The following is a 22,749-nucleotide window of genomic DNA, read 5'->3' as shown; positions in this document are numbered from 1 at the left end:
AAACCAAACGTCATACGACATAACTTATAATAATTATACGTATACATAACATATATTAATAAATATGATTTTGGTTACCTTGCATTTTTAACAAAATCTTTAGCATCTTGTAAAAATTAAATGCATTGATTTATTTAAATGAATTTTGGAAAGAAAAAAAAAACATTTTGATGATTTAGCTGTAAAAAGGTAAAGGTATCCAAATATATAAAGAGACAATAATAAGAAGCTTTATGTTTCAATTTTTTAAATATTTTTACTCTAATAAATAGTGTTGTTTTTTATTTGTATTATTTATAATATTAGAAATAAATTATTTGAACTTTAACAATAACAAATCTTTCAATATGTTATCATACTTTTAATAAACAATTTCATTAAATGTGACGTAGCAACTTCTCATGTTCCTTCACTTATTCATACAAGAAGGGTACTCGCGTGATGCGGCAAAAAACACAACACAATGACACAAACGGCAGTAAAGCGCGTGATCACGTAATGGTATATAATCACGTAACATGATGTTTTTTTATGATTAAAAAAAACTATAGCAATACTACACTCAAACTAAAAAAAATAAAATGATCGTTTTTATGGTATATTTTTTTTTAAATATTAATGAATAAAAAAGTTATGTTGTTTAAAAATCGCGAGGAACTTTCATGTGATAGGAAGATTTAGTTTAAACTAGAATAGTATCCGTCGCGTTGCGGCCGGGTTCACCCTTACATATTCACAGAGAAGATTCACAACATTTTCTTCCTTTATACACACTGCATTTCAACACAAATGAAGATTCACAATTAACCTAACTATGATGATATATTGCATACTTTTCACAAATGTAATGCTTACTTATAATCCCTCTTCCATGGTCCCCTTTTCTCAGCAGCCAAAGAACATCCTGTCAACACATTTAGTCCACTGAAACCATTTTCAAAGTCCTCCATTACTGCTTATTACAACTGTTTGAAACAACGCAACAACACAAACGATTGCATCGTCTTTTGGATTCTTTTCCATCAACCTTTTTAGTAGGATCTCTAACTCATTCTTCATACTCACAACATTTATCAGAAGAAACTCAACCTTCACCGAGTCATCCTGTGTTACAATCAGACATGTCACTAACCACCCCAAGTTTCTTTGTAGGCATTGCAAATGTCAAAACTTAATAGGAGGGACTTTATGGTCCACAATGATACCCTTTACTTTCATGATATCTACATAAATAAGACGTAACATAAAAATAGTAAGTAGTAACTATCAAACTTTACCCAAATAGGTTGTATAATGGGTAAAAATTAAATTCTAAATGTGTGTCTAACAGTATCAATAACATGAAAATTTGATTACAAATCAGATTATATAGTACCTTTAACGCTTCATGTCTTCAATATCAAGACCCGTGACCTTCTATTTCGAACTGTTAAAACAAAGTTGCATTCTATTCGGCCATATGATACGGTGTTGTGGAACTACAGAGGTGACGGCGTGAGGGTTTGATTCTAGAGTACCGCCATAATCTCCAATCATCCATACGACGAAACTGTAATCAAAATAATCAGTCAACAATAAAGATCTACAGTTTCTTGACCATATACATTAACAACAACAAAGTACCTGATTGAAGGGATATGGAAGCAAATCGAAACAAATGTGTTGAATTTAGGCGTCGAACTCGTGGAACACATCGAGAGCCAATGTATTTTCAGTTAATTACATACAAATGCCTATGTGTATATACAAATGCCTATGTGTATAAGAGTCATCGACTCTCAAAACAATAGCCACCACAAACACACATCCATAACCGCTAGATACCGCCAATCTGTTTGTGAAACTGGGGTGACTATGCAAGACGTGCAGGTTGTTTCTTATAGTCCAGTACTCCAGTTTAAAAACAGCAACACCACCATCAAATTCAACTATAACTAACATTGTGTGTGAGCACAAATAATCAACTAATGGCATGAAATTCCATTGTCAACTACAATACGGGTTTTACTGGTAATTTCACTGTCGTACCTATGGGCGGGTGTGTTACCGGGTTTTCCTCGGAATTGGTGGTGGACTCGGGTTACTCTCGGAGTACTCCGTTTGGTCCAGTGGGTGCCCCGAGAGTGCTCGAGATTGATTCTGTTGGCCGTTAAAAAAAATTAACTAACACTGTTGTTTCCATGCCTAATAAATAAGAGCCTAGCTTATCTAGCAGCCTTACCCATTCAAGAAGTTACAGTATCTGTTGTTTAAACGATGATGAATCCATGTTGTCTATAGCTTATTTTATACACTTAACCAAAATATATATGAACTCAATAGTGACAAATTTGAATTCAATCGTGGATCCCAACTTTGACCCTCAACTATTTCATCTAAAAAAGCTAACGGACATACAAACATCCATCAGCAATCAAATCATCAAAGCTACTAACATCAAGCACAAGGCCAAAACCGCACATTTCATATGCTAATTGTGCGGCTTCTGCCATTCTTTGTAGAACCTCCTTTAACATTCATTTCATCAATAATACTACGTGTCTTTTAAGCCAAGATTAACCAAAGATTTTTCAACTATTACTGTTATAGATTCCAACTTCTGAGCTTCAAGTATCAAAAATTTTCAACTATTACAGTTTGAGAATCAAGTCTTCTAATTTCTAATCCGGTTATCTTTCTACTGCATATAACCTAGCAAGGCAGCAACCCAAACACGGGCATTATGTCGAGCACCTTGTGTGCATCAAGTACTTGGTCAAGTTCATAACAACAACAACCATCCAAATCAGGGAATAAGAAACTCATTCAAGCAAAACATCAAACACCTTGTGAGCAACATCAAAACACACCAATAAACAACAACCAACTAAAAAATGCAATTATCTTAAGGATCTGTAGCTAACAAATTCAAAGGAAAAGCTAAACAAAGCAAGGAATAAGAAACTTACAATATGGATCCCAAATTTGGTGGCGAAACAACCTACATTTAGCGTTTCAAAAGAGCACTCAGTTGACTTGAAAACAGAAAGTGAAGTGAAACCCAAATCAGTCCCACATAAACTCAATTAAACTTGAAATCAGCCAAAAAAAAAAACAAAATTAAACCCCCGCAACACAAAAAAAACCCTAGAACGAAGAATAAATGACGACAATCAACAACATGTAAAAATAATCAACTCAGACAATACCTAATTTGGAGAGAAAAATCTTGGAAAATGACTAAGGTGTAGGGAAATTATGACGAGAAAACGGTTTTATGGAGGGAAGATGCCACCAACACAGACACGCCTCTGAAGCAGCCAACAATACAACCATGACAGGCTCAGTGGTTGATGTCCATCTAACTCTGCTTGTCTCTGTTCTAACTGAAAAAGTGGCAACAGAGTCGTCGGAACCCTAATCTCCACTGTCGTCATTGTCGTGTTAAACCAAATCCCCTCCACCAATGTTGTCTGGTCTCACACTCATATACCATCGTGACACCTCCGCCGTCTAGACATTCCGATAACCCCTTCTCTTTCATCACTGGCGCTGTTTATAGTTGGTCGGAGGCCATGGCCGACTACCTTCACCGTCTCTTTCTCTCTCTCTCTGACCTCTAATCGTTCTCTCACATCTCTCCTCATAAAATAAAGAGAAATAAAAATCTGATATGAAGCAACAACAAATTCTTCATAGCGTACAATATATAAAGCACATTAAACCAACAAGGCTTGAAGTACAACCACCAATTGCATAAGTATGCTGTAAATTAGACTTATATATAATGATTTTACCATATGCTTTAAAACTTGGAATTGCTATTGTCTTAAAAATATGTTAAGTTACCTTTGTGTCCTCCTTATATGTAATATAATACTAGAAGGGTGTTTGCGCGATGCGACGAGGAACACAGACGTTGCCATAGTGTGCATGGTTCGGTTAGTTTGGTTATTATTCTCAACTGAAGTCGAAATTGAAATATCAATTAGTCTGTTGTATCCACCAATCGGTTTTTGGTTAATATGTTCGGTTTATTCTATTAGATTGACGGTTGGTTCGGTTCGTTTAATTTCAGTTAATAGCCAAAACCAAAACTAAAACTTTTGCTTATAAATATGGTTGTAAACCAAAGATAAAACTTTTGCTTAGAAATATGGTTATAGTAATTTGGACCTTTGATTCACCATAAGATCACAAAATTTCTTATCTTTCGTTTGAGTATATATTCGAGCATATTTTTTCGACATAAAAAAAGATTTAACGTGTCATACTTTTTCTAATAATACTATTTTAGTATTGCCATATGCAATACTACTTAGCCTTAGGGTTTAGGTTTTTGTTTAAGTTTAGCTTTGGGATAGGTTTTTGGAGGGTGGGACAGTTTAGGTTTTTGGGGGGCGGATGTGGGGGGGGGGGGGGGTTAGGTTTTTGGGGAGTGGGAGGTTGGGGGTTTTAGGTTTTTTGTAGTGTTGCACACGTGTAATACTAATTTATTTATTTTTTTCAAAAACACGTTATTTTGTCTCTTAAAAAATGCTAGATTTACAGGCAAAATATTTTTAAACAGAATGTACTTGTTCATAACTCAAATTTTTATGCAAGTTCTCAAAGTGTGTCACATAATGACTAAAATGCCCTTATGGTGCATATTTTGATTTTAAAACATATTGTTTATAAAATCTTGGTTACCTATTGACTTGGTAACATATTTAAAGTATATTGGAATATAGAACTTGTTTATGACTCATCAGGTTACCCGATATCACTTTAGTGTGTTTTTTAGGTTTTTTTCTAGTTTTCGAGTTCTTACAATAGTTTTCGTTTGAACCCTTCCCTATATATATATATATAGGAGAAGGATCCGTTAGGAACACCCTTTATTGCGAAAACCACGAGAACCGTGAGAACCAATGTGAACACAACAAAAAATACCTAAAAAAATAAAAAAAAAACATAAAAAAAATTTAATATTTTTTTATAAAAATCGCTACTTTTCATTAATAAAAAAATTTAAAAAAATTGGATACTAAAAGTGGCGATTTTTATAAAAAAATATTAAAATTCTTTTATTTGTTTTTTAGTTTTTTTAAAGATTTTTTAGGTTTTGGGGGGTTTAGCTTTATGGTTTAGTTTTTAGCATTTAGCTTGGGTGGGTGGTGGTGGTGGGGGGGGGGGGGTTAGGTTTTTGGGGCGTGGGGGGGGGGGGGTTAGGTTTTTTTTATAGGTTTTTTTTTAGGTTTTTGGTGGTGTAGTGGGGAGGGGGGGTAGGTTTTTTTTTGGGGGGCGGGGGTTGGGGGTTTTAGGTTTTTTGTGGTATAGGGGGTTTATTTTGTTGTGCTGATATTGGTTCTCGCAATAAAGGTGGTTCTCGCATGAACCCTACCCTATATATATATATATATATATATATATATATATATATATATATATATATATATATATATATATATATTTGGTAGGGTTCATGCGAGAACCACCTTTATTGCGAGAACTGCGAGAACCAATGTGAACACAACCTATGTATATATATATATATATAGGGGACCGCTAAAATGAAAACCACCTCCAGTTGTAAGAACCGCGAGAACCAGTTCCTAGCCTTTAGATCAACAAGATGGATGGATGAGATTAAAAGTAACTAAAATGAATATTAAATACATTTTGTTTTATTATGTTTTTAATATTTTAATCCAAAAGATTAGTTTAGTAAAATTACTCTATTTTGTCCTTTTGTCTTTATTATTTTTTTATTACTTTTTTGTTTTATTATATTAATTTTTTATTTTTTAAAAAGAATTTTTTTATTAAAAGAATTTTTAAATTCAAATTTTTCTAACAAGGCAAGTTTTTTTGCGCGCCGATTTTTTTGCGCGTCATTTTTTTAACGCGCCATTTTTACGCTGGGCTTTTTCAAGCATCATTTTTTTTACGCGTCGTTTTTTACACGTTTTTTAACGCGCCGTTTTTATACTTTTTTTTTGCAAGTTTTTTTACACGTCTTTTTAACGCGCCGTTTTTTGACTTTTTTTAACGCGCCGTTTTTTGACTTTTTTTTAACACGCCGTTTTTTACACTTTTTACGTTTTACGTTAAACTTTTTAAACTTTTTACGTTTTAAGTTTTACGTTAAACTTTTTACATTTTACGTTTTACGTAAAAATTATTACGTTTTAGTTTAAAATTTTTACGTTTTACGTTTTACGTAAAACTTTTTACGTTTTACGTAAAACTTTTTACGTTTTACGTTTTACGTAAAACTTTTGACGTTTAACGTTTTACGTAAAACTTTTTACGTTTTTACATTTTACGTTTTTACATTTTACGTTAAAAAGTTTACGGTTTACGTTAAAAAGTTTACGGTTTAACTTTTTTTTTTTTTTACAAAAACTTTTTTATGCAAAAACGAACGCACCCAGATATCGCAAACTCGGGAGGTGTCTCAGATATATTGTTATCATCATCGACTTGGGGGGGGGGGGAATAAAAAAACCAACAACATCACGCATCCATCTTTTTTTTGCCCCGTATTCACGCCCCAACAACAAATAAAAAACAAAAACAATCGTCAACTAACCGTCGCTCACCATCGTCATCTTCTCCGGTGGGTTGCCGGAAAACCCCCTCGATTGCCGTAGTCCACTAACCGTGGGGCGACACTACAGCCGTCCACATACCTTTAGCGAAATTGACAACACTATGATCAATAATTTCTATTATAAAGTTTGCCACATCTGAAAATATCCAAAATTATCACATCTCACCCAAATCCGGCATTGACACTAGTCCCGACAAATACATCAAACAAGTGACACTATGGCAATTATTATAGCACAACAAGAAGGAAGTTAAAACTTAAAACCGAGAGGTGATCTGGGCAAATAAGCTCACTTCCCTCGGGTTTGGAGGCAAGATCAAATGCCTTAAACTTTGCATCCTCAAATTGCAAAGCCTGCATTGAATTTACCAGCTGTCATAAAAGAGCCCCAAACCAATAGCTCCTTTTAAAAACAAAAACCATCGTCAACCAACTGCATTTCACATTGGGGATGTCCATTTGTTGATACAATGTTCCCTATTTTTTTTTCTTTTGTAATTTTGTTCTTGAAAGTACACCTGCTATGACTTTGATACGGAATTCAAAAAGAAAATACTTAATCTGTAACAATTAAAACCACTAATTATTATATACGAGAGAATAACCTTTAATTATTATGTAATTATTCCTTCCCTGTCGCTCACCATCGTCATCTTCTCCGGCGGGTCGCCGGAAAACCCCTTCGGTCGCCGTTGTCCACCTACCTCCACCGTCTCTCTCTGTTCTCAGTCTCTCTGTCTGTCCTCGTCAAGCCTCAGTCGCCACCATTGCCAGAAAAATCAAGGGTTTCAGGGTTGCTTGTTGTCGTCGGATAAGCAAGAAGGAAGCCGGTGAGGCTCCGACTCCTCAATGAGTGTTCTCCGTTTGCAAAGGGATGAGAGATATGAGAGTTTTTTATGGTTGCAGGTTTGAATTTAGATGAGAGAATTGAAAGAGAAGATGGGTTTGAAAGAGAGCAGCGAGATGAGAATGAGATGAGCGATGAGAGAAGTGAGAGGAGAGAGGAGAGATATGTAAAAGTCTGCTATAATAAATGAAGAAAGAGAGAAAGATTAGACATTTTGAAAGAATTGACCAAAATACCCTTTATTCTGATTGATGGAGAGTGGTTCTCACGGTTCTTACAACTGAGGATGGTTTCTATTTTAGTAGCTTCATATATATATATATATATATATATATATATATATATATATATATATATATATATATATATATATATATATATATAGTAGGAGTTGGGTGGAAAGTGTGTTTTTCCTAGAAAGTCTAGGAAGCAATAAGAACGCGACATGTGGCATTGTAGGATTTTAACTAAAAGGGCAATTGTGTAATTTGAATATTAATTTAATTATGGATTATTTAATTAGGATAACTAACTAACCATAAAATTATGGAAACTAAATATCCCATTTAATTCAAATTGATAGTTTCAATTTAAATCATACAATCCATACAACATATTCACATGAATTCGTAAAAAAAGATTAAACATTGCTGGAGGATTCTTGACATTGTGTTTTAACAACATGCATATTTCTTGACGCTGTGTTTTAACGGCAAGCAATTTTGCTGGAGGATTCTTGATATTGTGTTTTAACAGCAAGCAGATTTCTTGACAGTGTGTTTTAACAGCAAGCAGATTTCTTGACGCTGTGTTTTAACAAGCAGATTGCTGGCCATTGTGTTTTAACAGCAAGCAGATTGCTTGACGCTGTGTTTTAATAGCAAGCAGATTGCTGGAGGATTCTTGACATTGTGTTTTAACAGCAAGCAGATTTCTTGACATTGTGTTTTAACAGCAAGCAGATTTCCTTGACGCTGTGTTTTAACAACAAGCAGATTTCTTGACATTGTGTTTTAACAGCAAGCAGATTTCCTTGACGCTGTGTTTTAACAACAAGCAGATTGTTGGACATTGTGTTTTAACAGCAAGCATATTTCTTGACGCTGTGTTTTAACAGCAAGCAGATTGCTGGACACGCTGTCAGTGTCTTCATCTTCAACACAACCCAGTGTCTTCGTCTTCAACACACTGTCATCATCAACATTAAAATGGTAAAACACATAAACCTTAAAACACAGCAACATAAACACACCGTAAAACACATTTACCTTAAACACAACTACAAGTCATTATAATTGTAAAACACACCCATATAAAATCTATTGTCAAACACACAATTCATATTTGCATATAACACACTGGTATCAACAGCCAGCAATGATCGATTACAATAAACACAATTTTGAAACACTAGTTTTGAAAAATACATAAAAAAACGCACTATGATCGACGACGCCTGATTGGAACGTTTTTTGGAACACATCGGAATATCAATCTTCTTCGTTGTTTCAATAATCTTGAATCTCTTGCCTCAAAATTACCAGAAAAAGAACACGCAGATGATAAAAATTCGAGTTCTAGAACACAATCAACAAATTAAATAGCAACTAACGCTTGTATTTTTTTTCCGAATTTTGTTATCTTCATCCATGAAACTAGCGAATTTTGGTATGGATTAGGGTTTTAGGAAGTGGGTAGAGAGAAAATCGCGTGATTTTAGGACGTGGGTTAATGTTTGACAGTTTGTTAATTGATTTAAAAGACGTTGAATGACCAAAATACCCCCAATCTATTAAATCAATTAATTATTATCACACACATATTACCAAAATGCCACTAAGATGATCTCAACCATTAAACACACCAATCGGATGGCCCAGAAAGTCTAGGAAGGAATAAGAATTTGACATGTGTCATTGAGGGATTTTAAGTAGAAGGGCTATCATGTAATTTCACATTTTAATTTTATTTTTGGAATGTATCTTCATTAACTAAAATTCCATGATTTTTGCAATTTTTATTATTTTCGAATTCAAATCTGGAAGTCAATGTGTTCATTAACTAAAATTCCATGTCACATTACATCGCATATTCAATTGTTCAGAAGATTACTGGAATTTATCAGCATGTTCTTGGTGCTGTGTTTTAACAGTTAACAGGGCTAAAGCCAATTTTTTTATAGATCCCACAATATAAAGATGGTAAAACACAGGGTATGAATCTGATTGCTGTTAAAACACAACTGTATGAATCTGAATGCTAAAACACAACTGTATGAATCTGATTGCTGTTAAAACACAACTGTATGAATCTGAATGCTAAAACACAAGTGTATGAATCTGCTTGCTGTTAAAACACAACTGTATGAATCTGTTTGCTGTTAAAACACAATTGTATGAATCTGAATGCTAAAACACAACTGTATGAATCTGCTTGCTGTTAAAACACATCTGTATGAATCTGGATGCTAAAACACAACTGTATGAATCTGAATGCTAAAACACAACTGTATGAATCTGCTTGCTGTTAAAACACATCTGTATGAATCTGCTTGCTGTTAAAACACAACTGTATGAATCTGTTTGTTGTTAAAACACATCTGTATGAATCTGAATGCTAAAACACAACTGTATGAATCTGCTTGCTGTTAAAACACATTTGTATGAATCTGGATGCTAAACCACAACTGTATGAATCTGCTTGCTGCTAAAACACAACTGTATTAATTTGCTTGCTGTTAAAACACATCGTCAAGAAAACGGAGATGATAAGAACAATATTTGAATGGTGATGATGAAGTCGGAGATGGTGGAGATGGAGAAGTGTTTTAATTTGATCCGGTGCTCTCCATCGTTTCTAAAGTTATCTTCTTCCATGATTGTAGTTATTTTTTGTAGGGATTGGGGTTTCCAAGATGGGTTTGGAGAGAGAGAGGGAAAATCGCTTGAATTTAGGAACTGGGCGGTTATCTAATTGATTTAAAACACGGCCATTGACAAAATTGCCCCTACTCATTTAAAACAATCAATTAATTAAACTCAAATATTACAAGATTGCCATTGATTTAATCTCAACCCTTAAACACACCAATCGGATGGACCAGATCGCTTCCTAGACTTTCTAGGAAAAACACACTTTCCGTGCGAACCCTACTCTATATATATATATATATATATATATATATATATATATATATATATATATATATATATAGGAAGGGGCTCATGCGAGAACTCCATTTATTGCGAGAACCGCGAGAACCAATGTGAACACAACCTAAAATAGCTAAAAAAACCTTAAAAAAACCTAACCCCCACCCCCCCCCCCTAAAAAAACCTAAACCCCCCCCCCCCCCCAAAAAAAAAAAAAACCTAACCACCCCCCCCCCCAAGCTAAATGCTAAAAACTAAAACCCCCAAAAACCTAAAAAAAACCTAACCCCCCCCCCAAACCTAAACCCCCCTCCCCCACCCCCCAAAAACCTAAACACCCAGCCCCCCCCTCCCCCAAGCTAAAATGCTAAAAACTAAACCCTCAAAAAACCTAAAAAAATCTAAAAAAATCTAAAATTTTTTTTTAATATTTTTTATGCTCAAATCGCTACTTTAAATTTTTTTTTTTAGTTTTTTAATTTTTTTTGGCTTCGAAAAGTAGCGATTTTTATATAAAAAATATTATTTTTTTTGTGTGATTTTTAGCTATTTTTAGGCATTTTTGGTTGTGTTCACATTGGTTCTCGCGGTTCTCGCAATAAGAGGTGGTTCTCGCATGATCTTCTCCCTATATATATATATATATATAGGGTAAGGTTATATATATATATATATATATATATATATAGGGTAAGGTTCATGCGAGAACCACCCTTATTGCGAGAACCGCGAGAACCAATGTGAACACAAAATAAAATCTAAAAAAAATCAAAAAAGCATTCAAAAATTTTTTTTATTTTTTTTAATATTTTTCCTAAAAAAATCGCTATATTTCGTTACCATAAAAAAAACGTCTTTTTTCGGTTAACAGTTATCCATGCACATGTGCATATGTATCATTACTTCGACAAATTCGGTAATACGTTATCAGGAATAGACAATTACACTTTAATTTACAATACCATTCATAATACACTACTTTTTACATTAGCAATATTCAAAATGCACATGTGCATCATTAGGTATAACCATGATATAACGTGTTTTGTTACAAAAAGTTTGTGATTTTGAATGGAGAAGTAGGCCCATATACATGTTTTTTGGTTAGTTACATCTAGTGGTTGATGGTTTGGTTATAGTTGTCAATTTATGATGTAATATGTTGATTGGATGGTATAAATGGTGTTTATATACATGTAATAAAGTGAAAATATTGGTAATGGTATTGTATTATGGATGGTAGGAGGTAATGGTATTGTATTATGGATGGTAGGAGGTAATGGTAGTGTATTATGGATGGTATGATAGATGAAAGGGAAAGTGTATTCAAAGTAGTGTACCAAAACACCTTATTTCATATTGATACATATAGATGCACATGTGCATTTCTAATATTGGTAATGTAAAAAGTATTGTATTACATATGGTAGTGTAAATGAAAGTACAATTATCTAATAGTTGTAATGAATTACGGAATTTGTCAAAGAAATGACAAAAATGCACATGTGCATGTTTGTGTATTATGGATGGAATGATAGATGAAAGAGAAATTAGTGTACCGAAACACCTTATTTGATGTTGATACATATAGATACACATGTGCATTTCTAATATTGTTAACGTAAAAAGTAGTGTATTACACATGGTAGTGTAAATGAAAGTGCAATTATCTAATATTTGTAATGAATTACGGAATTTTTCAAAGAAAATATACAAATGCACATGTGCATGGATAACTGTGACTCGGAATTTTTTTTTTCTTTTTTGAATTTTTTTTTATTTTTTTATTGTAAACTAAATATAGCGAATTTTACAAAAAAAATATTAAAAAAATAAAAATAATTTTTTTTGGGTGTTTTTTAGATTTTTTTAGGTATTACTGTTTGTGTTCACACTGGTTCTCGCGGTTCTCGCAATAAAGGGTGGTTCCTAACGGATCTTTGTCCTATATATATATATATATATATGTATATATATATATGGTAGGGTTCATGCGAAAACCACCTTTATTGCGAGAAGCGCGAGAACCAATGTAAACACAACCTAAAATAGCTAAAAAAACCTAAACCCCCAAAAAACCTAACCCCCCTCCCCCCCCCCCCCCCACAAAAAAAAAAACTAAAACCCCCTCCCCCGCCCCCCCCCCAAAAAAACCTAACACCCCCCCCCCCCCCCAAAAAAAACCTAACACCCCCCCCCAAGCTAAAATGCTAAAAATTAAACCCCCAAAAGACCTAAAAAAAAACACACACAAAAAATTTTGTTTTTTATAATTTTTTTACATTAAAATCGCTACTATTAGTAGCCAGTTTTTTTTTAATTTTTATAATTTTTTTTGGCTACTAAAAGTAGCGATTTTTTATAAAAAATGTTAAAAAAAAAATTTGTGTGTTTTTTTATCTATTTTTAGGTATTTTTGGTTATGTTCACATTGGTTCTCGCAATAAAGGGTGGTTCCTAACGGATCATTCTCTATATATATAGGAGAAGGATCTGTTAGAAACCACCCTTTATTGCGAGAACCGCGAGAACCAATGTGAACACAACTAAAAATAGCTAAAAAACCAATTTTTTTAACATTTTTTTATAAAAAATCGCTACTTTTAGTAGCAAAAAAAATTTTTTTTTTGGCTACTAAAAGTAGCGATTTTAATGTAAAAAATAATAAATTTTTTTTTTGTGTGTGTGTGTGTGTTTTTTTTTTAGATTTTTTTCGGTTTTTTTTTTTTGGGTTTAGTTTTTAGCATTTTTGCTTGGGGGGTGGGGGGTGGGGGAGGGGGTTTAGGTTTTTGGGGGTGGAGGGGGGTGGTTAGGTTTTTTTTTGGTTTTTTGGAGGGTTTAGTTTTTAGCGTTTAGCTTGGGGGGGGGGGTTAGTTCTTTTTTTTGGGGGGGATAGGTTTTTTTTTTTTTTTTAGGGGGGGGGGGGGGTAGGTTTTTTGTGGGGGGGGGGGGAGGTGGGGGTTAGGTTTTTTTTTAGCTATTTTAGGTTGTGTTCACATTGGTTCTTGCGGTTCTCGCAAAAAAGGTGGTTCTCGCATGAACCTTACCCTATATATATATATATATATATATATATATATATATATATATATATATAATATCCTTAATTTAAGTAAATTTGAATTTTGAAAAAAAAGAATTAATTTATGTTAAAACATTTTTAATAAGATTTATAATCACAGTTATCTATATACAATTCTTATTTTTAAAGTTTCCTTTTTGTACAATAACATAATTTCCTACATAAAAGTTTTTGAATTTAGCTAAATTTTAATTTAAGAGTTAATTATGTTTTTAGTCCTTTTGGTTTGTAAAAAATCACTATTTCAGACCATTATTTTAAAAATTGCCAAAACAGTCCATGTGGTTCTACTTTTGTAACTATTACAGTTCACCCACGCTAACGCCATCCAATTATACTGTTAGTTTATTTAAAATGACCATAATGCCCCTGTTATTAAAATTAAAATAAATAAAGAGTTTGTTACATGTTCCGTCCCCGTGGTTTGTTGAAAATAACTATTATAGTCCATTGGTTTAAAAATTGTCAAAACGGTATCAATACTTTCACAACTTCCACTTTCAACTCACCAACATTGGTGGTTACCAACTTCATCCATATACTATCCTTTACTTTACTCTCCACTCTCTCTGTTTCCTCAAATCTAGCCGGAAGATTGTTAGGATCTGAGTTTAAATTGTTTGTGAATGTTTTAGATGAAAGATGTAAGAAGATAACCAATATGGAAATAATGCAGCGGAATGAAGATAAACTTTAAATCATAAACAATGAAAGATTTGTTTTCATCATGAATACTTTTAACTGAATGATTGAAGTTACAATGATTCACATATGCATGAAATACAAACTCTCCCCCAGCCTAAGATCACTCTATTTTCTCGTACAAAATGTTAAGCAATGAAGTGATAATTTTGGCTTTGCCATTGGGAGGAGAATGAGTTCAAGTTGTTTGATAATTTTGGCTTTGCCATTGGGAGGAGAATAAGTTCAAAATGTTAAGCAATGAAGTGATAATTTTGGCTTTTCTCGTACTTTATTTTCTCCCCCAGCCTAAGATCACTCTATTCCCCCAGCAGTTGTTTGATGCCTTTGCCATTGGGAGGAGAATGAGTTCAAGTTATGAAGGATCAGTTGATTGTAGACAATTTTGGCTTTCAATCATTTGTTCTTTTGGTGGAGTTCACATGAGCCAACAATCTCCCCCTAGAATAGATGATGCCAAAACCTTCTTTTATTGCTGATCTTTATTTCTCATCAACATCCTCGGATTTGCCCTTTGAATTGTAGTTCAAAGTCCAAGGTGATCATGTCATCAACATCCCTTTCTAAGTCAAGGTTCAAAAGATCTAGGAGATCACATGCATTCTCCATTTTAAGCTTCTTAACACTACCATCTGATCTGAGCAATGTCAATACGTGGGGTCTGAGGATGACTTCTATTTTAGTATTTTTGGATCAGATGGTTTTCTTGGGACAAGACTTATTAATGATGAGTTTGGTGAATGATGCCTACTGGAGAACTTTGCAAGAGTTTCCTTTAATTGAGCAGCAAGTTGATCAGTAGCAGGGTCAGTGTGGTAATCAAGCTGACACCTTATTCAGTCTTTTCTGATTTCTTCATACTTCTGCTCATTTTCCTCATCAGTCTGCTTTTGCCTTTTTATTTATCTTAAGGCATTTGCGGATTAAGCAGATGCTGAGAGAAGCTTTTTGGGAGTATGGGTCTGTGGAGGGATGACATCAGTTGTTGTAGGATAGACTGACTTTTGAGGAACTTTGGGATCTTTAGCTCTGAGCTCTTCCAACTTTTTGTAAGTCTGAACTATGTTGGATTCAGACCATCTAGCAATGGATCTAGCTGAACCATATTTAGCACCCACAAGCTCTGCTCTCATTCTTTTAAGCTTCAATGCATTTTCTGGATCCACTTGTTTGCCTTTCTTCCAATTTGGTGGAGTTGGCTTTAGTAAAGGATCATTGAGCATTTTTATGATTCTTTCAATTTCTTCCCTGAGAGCATCTGATGACCAGTCTTTGAATTGAGCTCTGGTTGCTTTGTATGGTTTGTGCTTCATAATGTGTTCAACATAGTCATCCCTCAATTCCTTGTCAAGCTCAGCATTAATTGGTTTCTCAGACATGGATTTACTCAGGTCCTTAGCAAAGTCTTTAAGTTTTCTGACTTTGTTAAGCTCATGTGATAATTGGCCCTGGTATTTCCTGTCATCCATCCATTTGCTCTCTTCTTTAGCTATCAACTCAGCCTGTCTTGCTTTTAATTTCAGATAGTCATCTAAATTTTTAGGCTGCCTATAGCCATAAAGAAATGGGAAGGATCTTTTTGATGGATCATCTGTTGTGAAGAATGATTCAATTTCACCTTTAACAGTAATCACCTCCAGAGGATATTGAGCAGCCAGGGGAATGATTAATGGTTGTGTAGCAATTGGAAGAGATGATGTGGGTTTTTTAGGTGGAAGTGATGAGGGTGGTATGGTTTGAATGGGGGCATATGATAAGGGGATTGGTGATTTTATCTCCACATCATCTTCTAACACAACATGAGTTTTTCTCTTGCGTGTTGACTTGATTTCTGGTGATGGTGGACGTTCTGGTGGTGAAGGTGGATGTGTTGGAATTCTTTGTGGTGTGGGAGGTGGTTGGGTTGTTGGTGGTGTAGTGAAAATGATCATGGTAGAGGATTGGATAACCTCTGCTGAAACAACTGGTGTCTCAGCAGCTGTTTGGCTAACATCTGCTGACACATTTGTTGTATCAGCATTTTTTGGGTGAGTTGCTAATGATGGTGTTGAAGCTATCTTTTGCTTCTTTTGTGGTGGTTGTTGTGGAGAAGGTTTGGCTTTAAATTTAGCAGAGGATACATTTTTTGTAGGAGTAGCAGTGGTTTTATGAGGGGTGGCAATTGGTAGTCTGACTTTTCTAGTAGACTTCCTTCTTTTTGAAGTACCAATATCTTCCTTTTTCCTCTACTCTGCATGTTCTTGCTTAACAAAACTGGAAGCTTTGCTTTCCTTTGTATCTTGCTTCTTCTGTTTTTCCAAAGCTATCTCTTCAGCTTTCTTGTTAAGGGTCTCATCAATCCCTTTTTCTTTTCCAGCCTCTGAAGAATTAACAGAAGTTTTTGGTTGAGCAGACTCTGGCCTTTGTTGCACCTTTGGTTTTGGTTTTGCTTTTACTTTTGAATCAGGGTGCAACTTTCTCAGTGAATCTTTCTCCCCCTTTTTGGCATCATCATCATCATCACCATCTTGAATTATTGTTGTAGGGGCAGAGCCAGTAATTTTGACCAAATGTTCTTTATTGTCCTTAATGTCTGCTTGTGTATCCTTATACCTAGCATCAACCATATTTCTTATAAGTTCCATATGAGTGTTGTGGTTGATTTCAGCCAAATTCTTTTGAGCATGAAAGATGGGTTGCACAAAATTCCATAACTCATTGGCAATTTGCTGAGTGCTAGGTTGACTTTTAGAAAGCTCCATCATATACTTCATCATTTCTTTCATGTCAGCAACAGATGTTTCCATTAAAGTCATTCTATCCGTCAATTCTTTATATCTGAATTCATCACCTAATTTAATAGGATCATCTGAATTCCTACATGTGGTAATTATATTTGTTTTGATAATAGGAGAAGACACCAAATCATCATAAACAAATTGCCTTTTTTCTTGGTTTTGGGGACTTCCCACTGGAACAGAGGTTACAGTTGTAGCCTCAACAGTTGTTGCATTCAAGGGAGTCTTAAGTATGTAACCACTATCCAACTATAAACCTATTGATTCAATAGTTGTAGTGGCTGCTCCACTTAAATTACCACCAAGAGTTTCGTGAAACTCAAGGGGTGTAACCTCCTCAACTGTTTGTGGGACAACAGATTGAAGTTGTTCAGACACAATCATTTGTTGGGTTTTAATCTCATTAATGTGTGAGTAAGAGGGACTATTTTGAGTCTGAATTTCAATTGCCTCAACCAGAGGTATTATTGTTGGTGGAATTGGGGAGAGGATTGTGGTGTAGAAAGCAACATTGCCCTGGGAGAGGGGCTTTTAAGCATATTTTCAAATGAAAGGTCTGCTTCATAATGTGGTGTCCCTGTGCTTACAACATGATCCTTTTGGGAGGATACATGAGGAGTTTGGATAGGTTGAGATCTTTCCAACTGCTGTGAGTAAGTAGCAGCAGTGGTTTCAAGTGACTTTTGTGTTGTCACTGGGTTAACCTCTGGGATCTCATCTTCAGAGGACCCTTTTTATTTTGTTTGGTTTTGGTTGGCTTTTTGGATGTGGCAGGTGATGCGTGTGTAGCGTTATAGGTTTTTATGTATATTTTTAGCCCCTTTCTAACACTTTAGTCACGTTTTAAATTTATAAAATACGATATTCTACTAACACTAAACACACATATGGGCAAGTGCACCCATCGTGAGCGTAGTATAGCGTTGGTAAGATACCGAGGTCGTCCATGGACACAAGAGCTTTTAATACCGGTTTATCCTCAACGTCTAATCAAATCAAAATTTAAGGAAAAGGGTTTTAAATATGAAAATAAAAAAACGAAAAATGCTGAAAATAAAAATAAAATAAAAACAGATAGACAAGATGAATCACTTGGATCCGACTCGCCTTTAGGGTAACCTTTGATGTTTTCCGCACTATTTCACTTTTTAAGAGATTATCTTAGTTATAGTAGTAGGCCCCTCTTTTAAAGGTGACGTTACCCTCAACCCAGTAGTTTGAGTCAGCAAGGATACAATCCTAAAGGGTTGGATTATTGAAAGATAATTAATTAAGTTATTAATGCGTAATGTGGTAGGCCACTCTTTTGAAGGTGACGTTACCCTCGGCTAAGTGGTTTGAGTCAGCAGGGATACAATCCCAAGTAGCCGAGTTAATGTATTAATAGTAGTTTACATATGAGGGGATCAAGCCATTTGCACCCCCGCCATCCAATACCAGTGGGTATTGAAGGAGGTCCTAGTAAGCTTGACCCAGGTCCTTGCAGGATCTATACACTGAACAAGGCAAGAACCTTACCAAACCATTCCCTTAACCCTCGACCAGGTAGCCAACATATCTCTATATAGACCATAGAGATATGAATGGTGTAAATCTTTTATTTTATATAGACAGTAAAATAACGCCAAGACACCACGAACAAATGATAAGGAAGTTTCACCTTCAACATAAGAAACTAGTCATTAAAGTCATTAATACAAAACCAAACAAAAAGTGCAAAAATATTAAAAAACAAAATTATTACACTAAATGCTTGTCTTCACCAAGTGATGTAAGAGACTTAGGCAAACATGGCCTTTGATTGTCAAGAACTCTTACTATCAATCTTGGATCCCGAGACTACTACACACACTCTATGATGGATGATGGATGATGCTGGTGGATGAGGGTGTTGTGATGGTGGTGGAGTGTGGGTGAAGTGGGAGAGAGGTGGTTTGCCAAGGGATGCCTTTGAAGTGAACCAAGCACCTCTATTTATAGCCTGCACAGAAGCCCGGATACGGCCCCATGTCCATCCACTTTCTCTTTCTTCATTAATTGCAGTTTGTCTGCATTAGTTGACCACGCCCCCGTATCCGCTGGGCACGGCCCCGTGTGAAGAAGCGTATCTGTACTATCAAGATTTGCTTGGATTCTGAGAATCTTAGCGTTGACCACGGCCGTGTTGAGCTGGGCACGCCCCCGTATTGGGAAATAGAAGCTTCTCCAACTTTGTCTTTTCTGCAGACACTTGGGCACGTCCCCGTGTCCGCTGGGCACGGGGTGTGTTCAGCCTTCTGATATCTTGTTTTTGCTTGGGAAGATGCTGTCGAGGGGTCGGGCATGCCACGTTTATTCCTCTTCTTGTATTTATGTTAGATTTAGCTGTATTTTTGCTTCTTTTGTTCATTTGCGCTCATTTAATCCTGAAAATACAAAAGGAAGACAAAAGCACACTTCTTCCAACATTAGTACTAAAAAGGGGTTAGTTTTATGCCTCATTTGATGTAATTTATATGTTGCATTTTACACACATCACAGGTTTCTTTTTCGGTTTTGCCGGTGTGGGTTTCACAACACCGATTGTGGTGTCATGCTCACCAAGAGTGGTGGGCTCAGCAACAGAGGTTTGATCAACAGATGTGGACTCATCTAAAACATGCTCATCCCCCTTTGCTTGTGTTTTGGAAACATATGACTTTTTATCCATAAGGCGAGTAAAAGTTTCACGAGTCAGACTATTTATTTGAAAAGTTGTACCTTGTTGAAAATCCTTTTTGGAAACCTGTTTTTGTAGATAATAGTTTAATAGTCTTGGGTACATTAAAAAAGCATTATTAGCCCCTTTTTGAACATTCTTCACATTAGTGACCAAATCAGAAAACGGTGCTTGGGAGAAGTTGAAATTAGATTTTGTTAAAATTGCATATCCCAAGTACTTGATTTTTAAAGGTATTTCATTAAAAGCAGTGGTCTTAGCAGAAAGACAGATGTGTAGGGTATGGAAAAAGAATTTCATTTCAGCAGAGAATTTTGGTTTATAAATGGTATCCCCTGTTAATTGACCTTCATACCCTCTATCAACGAATTCTGCATGAAGTTCTTGTTTTTCAAAAGAGGTCTTATCTGCCTGATCATTCAATCCAAACGTTGTTGATATAGAAGATGGGGAAATTTGAACAAGTATTCCTCCGAATTTGGAAGTGATAGCATAAGGAACTTTCTTTTTTGGTTGTATTTCAGCATCAGCCCAAAAATCACAGAGTGTGTCTGGATAAACTGGTGTATTGGCAGTAAGAATTGATTTGTATTTTGATGACGTGAGAACATCAATTATTGAGTGAAAGGAAGTATTTTTGTTGGTTTTCTCAAAACTGGGAAGATAGTTATGGGGATGTTTAACTATCAGAGCCATGATTGGAGAAGAAGAAGAAGAAATTAGAGTAGGGTTTGAAGAAGAAGGTTTAAAGAAGAAGGTGGAAACCGCTTTTGTGAATTTTGAATTCGAGATGGCAGCAAAATTCTGTTTGGGGATGAAACAGGGTTTTATAAAGGTGAAAAAGTGAATGCTGATGATGTGTGCAAAAAGTAACATATAAATTACATCAAATGAGGCATAAAACTAACCCTTTTTAGTACTAATGTTGGAAAAAGTGTGTTTTTGTCTTCCTTTTGAATTTACAGTACCAAATGAGCTTAAACGAGTAAAAGGAACAAATATATAGCCAAAACCAACATAAATACAAAGAAAAGGAATAAACGTGATATGCCCGACCCCTTGACAGCATCCCCAAAGCAAAAACAAGAGAACAGAGGACTGACCACGGGGCCGTGCCCACTGGACACGGGGGCGTGGTCAGGTGCCTGCAGAAAAGACAAAACCTGTAGAAGCTTCTACGCCCACCACGGGGGCGTGCCCAGCTCAACACGGGGTGTGGTCAACGCTAAGATACGCAGAATCTTGCAAAATCTTGATAGTACAGATACGATTCTGACCACGGGGCCGTGCCCACTGGACACGGGGCCGTGTGGGACCCTCTGCTGACAACTGCATTTAATGAAGGAAGAGAAAAGGTTGGCCACAGGGGCGTGCCCATCGGACACGAGGCCATGGCCAGGGCTCTATGCAGGCTATAAATAGGGGTGCTTGGCTCACTTCAAAGGCATCCATTGGCAAACCACTACTCTCCCACTTTGCCACCACTCCACCACCACTACACCACCAACACCCAACACCATCATCCATCATCCATCTTTAGAATGTGTAGTAGTCTCGGGATCCAAGATTGATAGTAAGAGTTCTTGCCAATCAAAGGCCATGTTTGGTAAAGCCTCTTAGATCACTTGGTGAAGATAAGTCTTTTATGTATTACTTTTGATTTTTAATCTTTCGGCACTTTTTATTTGGTTTTGTATTAATGACTTTAATAACTAGTTTCTTATATTGAAGGTGAATTTTCTTTATCATTTGTCTGTGGTGTCTTGGCGTTACTTTACTGTCTATATAAAGTAAAAGATTGCATCATTCATGCCTCTACGGTGTATATAGAGATATGTTGGCTACCTGGTCGGGGGTTAAGGGAATGGTTTAGTAAGGTTCTTGCCTTGTTCAGTGTATAGATCCTGCAAGGACCTGGTTCAAGCTTACTAGGACCTCCTTCAATACCCACTGGTATTGGATGGCGGGGGTACGCATGGCTTGAACCCCTCATATGTAAACTACTATTAATACGTTAAACCAGATACTTGGGATTGTATCCCTGCTGACTCAAACCACTTAGCCGAGGGTAACGTCACCTTCAAAAGAGGGGCCTACCACTTTTCGCATTAATAACTTAATTAATTATCTTTCAATATTCCGACCCTTTGGGATTGTATCCTTGCTGACTCAAACCACTAAGTTGAGGGTAACACCACCTTCAAAAGAGGGGCCTACTACTATAACTAAGATAATCTCTTAAAAAGTCCGAAAGTGCAAAAATTATCAAAGGATACATTAAAGGTGAGTCAAATCCAAGTGATTTATCTTTTCTATCTGTTTTTATTTTATTTCTGCATTTTTTGTTTTTATTTTCATGTTTCAAATCTTTTCTCAAAAAATTTAGATTGATTAGACGTTGAGGATAAACCGGTACTAAAAGCTCTTGTGTTCTTGGACGACCTCGGTATCTTACCAACGCTATACTACGCTCACGATGGGTGCACTTGCCCAAGTGTGTGTTTAGTGTTAGTAGAATATCGTGTTTTATAAATTTAAAACTTGACTAATGCGTAAAATGGGCTTAAAATATCAATAAAAACATATCACGCTTTGCACACACCAAGTTTTTGGCGCCGTTGCCGGGGACACAAGGATTTTAAGAAATCTTAAAATCGACGGCCTAATCATTTTTCAAAACCTTTTTAAAACTGCGCGCACATTTTTTTTCATTTTTAGGAACTTTTGGCATTACAGTAGTCTGACCACGGGCCGTGCTCACTGAACACGCCCCGTGCTGCATAAAAACAACAAAAACATTTCAAAACACCCAGTTACAGAGTCTGAACACGGGGTCCTGCTCACTAAACACGCCCCCGTGCTGAACCAACCAGTTATAATTTTTAAAACGCCCCAATACAGAATCTGACCACGG

General features: G+C 35.7%; 2 long non-coding RNA genes across 4 annotated transcripts; both read right to left on the bottom strand.

Annotated features, from left to right (window-relative positions):
- Nucleotides 1-562: 562 nt before the first annotated feature.
- Nucleotides 563-4,375, bottom strand: LOC110902636. 2 transcript variants are annotated; one of them, XR_004876117.1, is made up of 4 exons: nucleotides 1,624-4,375; nucleotides 1,376-1,549; nucleotides 856-1,223; nucleotides 563-773 (listed from the first exon to the last, which is right to left on the bottom strand). It is a non-coding gene; the product is annotated as an uncharacterized LOC110902636 (long non-coding RNA). The 2 variants fall into 2 exon arrangements; XR_002571291.2 differs by having other exon boundaries at nucleotides 563-1,223.
- Nucleotides 4,376-6,679: 2,304 nt separating this feature from the next.
- Nucleotides 6,680-7,578, bottom strand: LOC110897817. Of its 2 annotated transcripts, none has more exons than XR_004876116.1 (2): nucleotides 7,183-7,578; nucleotides 6,680-7,104 (listed from the first exon to the last, which is right to left on the bottom strand). It is a non-coding gene; the product is annotated as an uncharacterized LOC110897817 (long non-coding RNA). The 2 variants fall into 2 exon arrangements; XR_002568966.2 differs by having other exon boundaries at nucleotides 6,680-7,095.
- Nucleotides 7,579-22,749: the final 15,171 nt, after the last annotated feature.

Source organism: Helianthus annuus, chromosome 13, assembly GCF_002127325.2.
Source record: "Helianthus annuus cultivar XRQ/B chromosome 13, HanXRQr2.0-SUNRISE, whole genome shotgun sequence".
Lineage (NCBI taxonomy): Eukaryota > Viridiplantae > Streptophyta > Magnoliopsida > Asterales > Asteraceae > Helianthus > Helianthus annuus.
This window is presented reverse-complemented; position numbering and strand designations above follow the sequence as displayed.